Source organism: Cydia fagiglandana, chromosome 22, assembly GCF_963556715.1.
Source record: "Cydia fagiglandana chromosome 22, ilCydFagi1.1, whole genome shotgun sequence".
NCBI lineage: Eukaryota > Metazoa > Arthropoda > Insecta > Lepidoptera > Tortricidae > Cydia > Cydia fagiglandana.
This window is the reverse complement of record NC_085953.1, coordinates 8632421-8640780: the sequence shown is the minus strand read 5'-3', so window position 1 is coordinate 8640780 and position 8360 is coordinate 8632421.

Genomic DNA, 8360 nt, shown 5'->3' with positions numbered 1-8360 from the left:
CGTTCGTCACAACTCACAGGATGCAAGCTTTTGCAGGCCTTTATTACTGATAAGGTGGTAGTACTTGGGCTCGACATGCAAATAGATAACACCGCAGGGTCACCTGTCACCTCTATTGACAATGAGTTAAGTTTCAAATGACATGTACTGGGACCGCGTGGAGCACTAGTACCACCACCTTTCACGATTTTCACATATTACGAAATAAAAAGGAAATAAGTAAATAAGAGGCAATAATTTTGAAAATTATTTTTATTTCGTTTTAATTAAAATATGAATAAGCTTTAGTTTAGTAAGGTAATGATAATTAAATTTGTTTATAACTTTTTATTTTAGTAGACTGCGGAATAATTATTTTCCGATAGCCAATGGGGTCTTAAAATATCTATAATTATGGCAATTTCGTCTACAAGGACAAAGCGAAAATGCCTAAAGGATGCTTCACGCTGGAACGCTTCGGGTCCGGACCCGATCTATGATGAGTGATCGGTGATGACACGTGATGACGTGATGCTTTCTATAGAAAACTAAGACTCCTCGGCCCGGACCCGGACCGTTCTAGCGTGAGTCATCCTTAAAGTAGCGGGGCCCACTTCTTGCCAATCACGTATCCCGTGGACCCTTACCGCCAAGTTGGGAAAGTTAGCGGCACTATAAAGGCCTCGCACTCCTACGGACCCCTAAACACGGAGAAATGATTTGATGTTACAAAAGTGAGTTAATACGTGCGCGGACGAGTCGGTAATTAATTACGCTGCGCGAGCGCATAGCGCGTGTTCGAACTTAAAAAACACGAACTTGATTCGATATTGAGTTGGCCTTATACGCAGTGCATCTTACTCGTACGTACATATCGGTGTGCACAAGTATTTCAAATCAATATATTCGATATGAGATTTTTGAAATTTGAATATGTACAGCTCCAGCGTTACTTGACTGGATACAGGAGAGTCCAGTTCATGAACAGACCAATGTAATATACCCATATTTTTTATGTAATAAGAGCTTAAGCTCAGAGAGTTGCCAAACTTATCTTCTTCTTCCTGGCGTTTTCTCGGCATTTTGCCACGGCTCATGGGAGCCTGGGGTCCGCTTGACAACTAATCCCATGATTTGACGTAGGCACTAGTTTTTATGAAAGCGACTGCCATCTGACCTTCCAACCCAGAGGGGAAACTAGGCCTTATTGGGATTAGTCCGGTTTCCTCACGATGTTTTCCTTCACCGAAAAGCGACTGGCAAGTATGAAATGAAATTTCGTACATAAGTTCCGAAAAACCTATTGGTACGAGCCGGGGTTTGAACCCGCGACCTCCGGATTGAAAGTCGCACGCTCTGACCGCTAGGCCACCAGCGCTTCTAAGTTCTTGCCAAACTTATATGGTAAGGTATGAATCTTATTACTCGTAGTCATCATCATCATCATCATTCTAGCCTTCAGTCGCCCACTGCTGAGCATAGGCCTCTCTTCGTGTACGCCACTTATCCCGGACCTGGGCTAGTCTCATCCAAAAGTGCCCCGCAATTTTCCGAATGTCATCCACCCAACGAGCTAACGGACGCCAGGCGCTTCTTTCATCCGAAAGCGGCCACCAATCCGTCAACATTTTGGTCCACCTGCCATCACTCTGCCTAGGAACATGTCCTGCCCAACTCCATTTAAGCTTGGAGATGACGTCACCCACGTCTCGCACCTTGGTGCGGCGTCGGATTTCGACATTCCTCATTCGGTCTTGCAGTTCCCATATAACCATTCCAGTCGCAGAATCATCAAAGTGGTAACTAAATGTCAGATGTGTCGTAACAGAGTCCACACAATGTGTCTAGAATTGTTTCGAAACAAAGTGTCGTCGCCGTGTGTACACTTTTCCGTAACAAGGTGTCGACACATTTGTGTGCACTTTGCGTGCGGTTTGCGACTAAATCTGACAGGAAATTTGTGACAGCAAATGTCAATTTAAAATACCTCTTGAAAACCAAGGTTTGTCAAACTACTATTAGTGTCTCGTGTGCTCGTAATTCTAGTAAGTCATCATGGGCGATGCAAATGATAATAATCGACCAAAACCATATAAACACCCAACACCCGTCAACCTTTTACAGAAAAGTTTTTAAAGAAATGCAATAAGCTTAGGTCAGCCAACGAATGCTCCAAAAAGTTGTGTTGCTCGGAACACAATTTTTGACTCCGTAACTTGGTTTAGACAAGTTAGGAGGTGAACATATCAAAAGTCCCCGGCCGTAGCCCTTGAGCGGGGGGAAGAGAGGGGGCTTTGAAGGTCCCATTTTCCGGTTTTTCGATGATATCTCGGAAACTATGCATCTTAGCGACATGGCCACTTATACAAAATGAAAGTTAATTTAATTTGTTACAAGTTTATTCGTCAATTTTTTCGATATGTTGAATGTTTTGAGATATCCGCTCTTGAAAGTTTATTTAGGGCTCTCAATTTTATCTTGATATATCTACATCAGTGAAGGTGCTAGGCCGTGTATGGTATCGTTTTCGTATAAATCTGGGTTGCTGAATCCATTTAAGGTATCACATTGACACCATTCCACAAAATTAAAAAAAATCTTTTTAGGGTTCCGTACCTCAAAAGCAAAAAACGGAATCCTTATAAGATCACTCGTGCGTCTGTATGTCTGTCCGTCTGAATACACAAAATAGTTCTTTACCTATAGATGACAGGAAAACTTATTAGAAATGTGCAGTCAAGCGCGAGTCGGACTTAATGTACGGAACCCTTAATACGCGAGTCCGACTCGCAATGGCCGGTTTTTTGAAACTCCTCTTGACGCTTAACCGCTGAACCGCTTTCGTTGAAATTTGGTATAGAAATAGTTTGCGTCCCGGAACAGGACATAGGATAGATCTTATAACCAAAATCATCTTTTGAAGGTGTGAAAAGTAGCGTGGAAATTTGTACGGGAAATCAATAACCGCTGATTCGATTTATATGAAATTTGGGATGGTCTACATCTTTGATTTAGTTAAAAATGATAAAAAAACATGACTTCAAACCTAAACTTAAACAGTATTAACTTCAAGAAATCAATTCTGAATTCCCCCCTATACCTCATTTCACACCTTTAAAGGATGATTTTTGAGATAAATTATTATGTCCTGTCTCGGGACTCAAAATGTATGTGTACCAAATTAAAATTAAAATTGTTCAGCAGTTTAAGCGTGAAGAGGAGTTTAAAAGAAAGTATTTTAATAAGTTTATATGATTTTACTTCGGAATGGTGTCAATGTGATACCATAACTAAATTTGGTACTGCCAATTTATACGCGCGAAAACGATACCAAACATGGCCTCGTAGCTTTACTGTTGTAGAAGTCAAAATAAAATTGAGAGCCCTAAATTCTTATTACTTGGCCAAACTTGTGTAGAAGGAAAAGGTAAAATAAAAGTCTTCGGCAGGAATATAAGACACAAATATATTTTTTTTGCGTTACTATTTCAATCATCAAATATAAACATACCTTGATTATATTATTCTAGTGAGATCCTCGTAGATAAACAAAAACATTTACTTAAAAAATTACAAGATCGAAATGTCACGGAACTTGTGAAAAATAAAAACTTTTATGACAAAAAAATCTGGACACAATTTAAGAATCACCCAATTGCGTCGAGGAATCATCTGTAGTTTTGCTTGTTTCATTACCTCCTCGCTTCTTTTTTGTCCTTTGTATTCAGTAGCAATTTGTTAGATCTGAAAATAAAGATAACTTGCGTCGTCACGGATGTCGATTTATAGGTTTTAGGGAGTGCAGAATTCGAAAATGATGACCAGTTTGGATTCCAAGATGTCTGCCGTGCACTTTGTCATATAAGCCGTCATGGATATTGATTGATAGGTGTTAGGAAGAGTAGAATTCGAAAATGATGACCATGACCAACGTGCACGGCAGACGTCTTGGTTTCCAAAATGGTCATCATTTTTGAATTCTGCACACCCTAAAACCCATACATATAGTAAGTAGTTCGCCCCGAACTGTGAACTCGCGGTTTGCCAAACAGATCAATTGAATGCAGTGCTACTTAGTCTGAGATGGGCATTTCGTAATTGATTCCTGATTCCACGATTACTTGAAATTACTTTGTAATCTGATTACCGATTCCTAGATTACTTTGTAATCTAACAATACCGAATTACTAAGTACAATTCCATTTGAGGAATCAGGAACCAATTTTTCGAATACTACAATTACTAGTAATAGAAATCAATGTCGATTCTTCATTAGGTACAGGAATATATATCACTTGATTCCTTTCAGATTACATTTCGTACTATTACATAAGTACATTTCGATTTCGATAGTAGATATAGATGTTGTTGACTTACTAGGATGCATCTACCGATACCTTATTTGAAACAGGTGTGCAGATTTCGAAAATGATGCATGGCCGCCATTTTGGATTCCAAAATGGTCATCATTTTCGAAATCTGCGCCCCCTAAAACCTATAAAACGACATCCATGACGACTTTTATGACATAGTGCATGGCCGCCATATTGGAATCCATAATAGTCATCATTTTCGAAATCTGCGCCCCCTAAAACCTATAAAACGACATCCATGACGACTTTTATGACATACTGCATGGCCGCCATCTTGAAATCCAAAATGGTCATCATTTTCGAAATCTGCGCCCCCTAAAACCTATAAAACGACACCCATGACGACTTTTATGGCATAGTGCATGGCCGCCATATTGGAATCCAAAATAGTCATCATTTTCTAAATCTGCGCCCCCCAAAACCTATAAAACGACACCCATGACGACTTTTATGACATAGTGCATGGCCGCCATTTTGATTTCAAAATGGTCATCATTTTAAAAATTGGGGCCCCTTAAAACCTGTAAAACGACATCCATGACGACTTTTATGACATAGTGCATGGCCGCCATCTTGGAATCCAAAATGGTCATCATTTTCGAAATTTGCGTCCCCTAAAACCCATAAAACGACACCCATGACGACTATTATGACATAGTGCATGGCCGCCATCTTGGAATCCAAAATGGTCATCATTTTCGAAATCTGCGCCCCCTAAAACCTATAAAACGACACCCATGACGACTTTTATGACATAGTGCATGGCCGCCATCTTGGAATCCAAAATGGTCATCGTTTTCGAAATCTGCGCCCCCTAAAACCTATAAAACGACACTCATGACGACTTTTATGACAAAGTGTTTGGCTACCATCTCAACCATCTGCATGCAAGACATTTCTATTATTTTTACGTACAAAAATGGCCCCCTGTCAACTTCCAACCGAGATTTAATCGATAATTTATTCGATTAATATTCAGATTAATTCTATTTCAATCTATGTTAGGTCGACTAAACTAATCGCGTTTAAAATTTGAGGATTAACTTTTTTTATTCCATTAGTCGAATAAACAGTTAATCTATTAATGCCCATCTCTTACCACGGCATTTTTACACTTTGAGAATATCTGAAAACAAATGAACACAAGGAGCCATTTTGCAAATCCGGTAACTTTGTTATTACTTTTGACAGCGCGTGTCATGTGTCTACACAGAGTCGACACAAAGTCGAAACATTTGCGACTACTTTGTGACTGCAATAATTCTCAGCCTTAAACCATATTTATACATCATAATTAACAAGTTTCGTAGTATGTAAAGCATTATTTCTGTTATTTAAGTATAGTATACGCATCGAAGTACTAAAAATGCATCAAATAATATAGTTATGAACACAGGCACTGAGAAGTAAACAATTTCATTTCCGGCTAAACTAAAACAATGTGGTGGCGCGTTGATTATATTACACTTAGTTTATCAAATCACTCGAGCAGATTAATTCCCCATAATAATTTAAGTCCTATTGTAATATAAATGCAAACAATATATAATTACGTCTTGTAATCCGTTTTAGAGATGGCGTATTAATGTCACTTATTTTTATTTAAGCATTTTTCCATCTGACAGTTTCCATTTGACAGGAACAAAATGAACGAATGAACGAATGATTTTGGCATAAAGTAGTCGCAAACCCGAAACAATGTGTGCACACGGCGACCACACTTTATGTCACTTTGTGTCATGTGTCGACCCTTCCCCATTTCTGGTAACTGTGTCGACACGGCGACGACTCTGCGACTGGAATTGTGACCGAAACAGACGGTGTCGACACAAGATGTGTCTACACCGCGTCGTAACGGCGACTGGAAATGGTTGTATGGGTTTAATGCCGAGCATGGTGCGCTCCATGGCTCTTTGTGCTACTCGTATTTTATACTCGTAATATATTACCGGAAGACGCAGCGTGGGCCCCAGACTAGATAGACCGACCATCTAGTTAAAGTCGAGGGAACCGTTGGTTGAGGGTAGAGAATGACCGTTCGCTGTGGAGATCCTTGGGGGAGGCCTATGTTCAGCAGTGGACGTCTTTCGGCTGAGATGATGATGATGACTTGTAGTACCGATGGCCGGTGGGGCTGAGAGATTCTTGAGTAGCAACCGCGAACCTAAGTAGGCAGAACTCATGCAGGAGTATCCCAACGAGGCGTCAGTATCACCACAGAATAATTAATAGTACTACCGTACAGAAAGGAAACTTCCTACAAAACCGAAGATTGACAGCGGTTCAGGGTCGAATCATGCTGTCCCTTTCTAATATATGGCACTATCCCTTTCGGCTATTTAGGGTTGTCAAAAATCAAGTGATTATCTTATCTGTGGTCGTGCACGCGAAAGGAAGTCAAGTGGTGTCAACCCTAATAATTGCTCGGAGCAATGCTGAGCCGAGCGGAGCCGAGTTTGACCGAAGTCAGGAGTTTCGTACCCCTGGTACCACGATCAAAATTGCAGGATTGACTGAGGGTAACAGCAGCGTGCGATCAGCTGTTGTGTAGAGATCTTTGGGCGTCTAAATCTAGCAGCGGACGGTCTTTTGACTTAGCTTATGATGGTGAATCGAATAGCGCCTTTAGATGAACCCCACACTTGCGTCTCCCGAGCGTCGGATTCTAGTCAACTCTATGGCTGGTCAACGCAATGATGGCACAACTCCGCAGCGACACCATTTTTCATAACGCACACTAGACGCTGACGCTCAAAAAACGCTAGTGCGGGGAGCTCTCTTATACTGGTTTATCTGTGCGCTATACTCGTGAATGTATGAAGAATGTCATTTCAGATCGCAAAACAACATCACCGGGGCTTTAATTAATCGGAATACCATTATATCAGGGTGAGGCTGAAAATATTAAAAATGTCGAATTATTGAAGTTAAGAACAGTAAACTAAAAGTCTTGTACTACAGTACTTTACTGAGTGGACAAAGAAATAATTTACTATAATAAACCAATTTTAAAATTGTCCTGCGTGGCCCTCTAAATTCTGAATAGAAATACATATATCTCTACGGTTTTCGTTCATATTTTTTTGTAACAGACAAAAAACCTCTAAAATACCTCACACAACTACTGGTTTTGACGGCCCCTATAAGAGACATATATCTTTCAAAATTACGAATTCAATATGGATGACGTATTAAGGATATCTAACTCACGATCAAAGACTAGGAATCCACTAGACCGAGTTTAGAGCAATTATTTCATGAAACCGATGATGCCAAAAATACTGGGGTGCGGGGGACGAGGTGAGCGAGGTCCCGTGCCGCGATTGGTCCGTTCAAAGACACGGACGTCACACAAAGACACTTTCGACTCGAACATGGAGTAAATTTACCGTATGCGTGGCAGAGGGGGTAGCGCGACTATGCTCAGTCTGGGAGGATGTTTTGTCTGTGCTCACGATAGACCGGGCCAGCCCCAAGCTGAGGCGAGACATGTCTTTTTCTATGACTGCTGTTCGGTGATCACGTGGTGATTTCCATAGAAAACGAAGCGCCGGAAGCTCTGGCCGCGTAGCCAAGATGCCAATCGCTTAGGCTCCGTAGCGATCGAAACGCAACTGTCACTGTCGCACTAATATGGAAGTGATAGAGAGACGTAAAGGTTTTCGTTGTCGAAGCGATAGCGATTGTAACCTTGGCTAGGCCGGCTGGCCCTTTAAATGCAATTAATTTGATATGTATCTGTATTCGTTCGTACAAATACCAATACTACATTGATAGAAAACAAATACCGTAAACTCGGGTTACTTTGACCCAATGTTGAACCACATGAAAACCTCATTTAAAAGGGTCTAATTCAAAACATAAAAACCTCAAAGTTTTGTTAAAATAAACATCATGGCATATTTCCATAATTATAGTGAAAGAATATAATAATAAGAATACCTGGACCGAGTAAATCTCTACGGCCAAAGTTACCCTCCAGGGCTAAAGTAACCCGACTTTACGGTA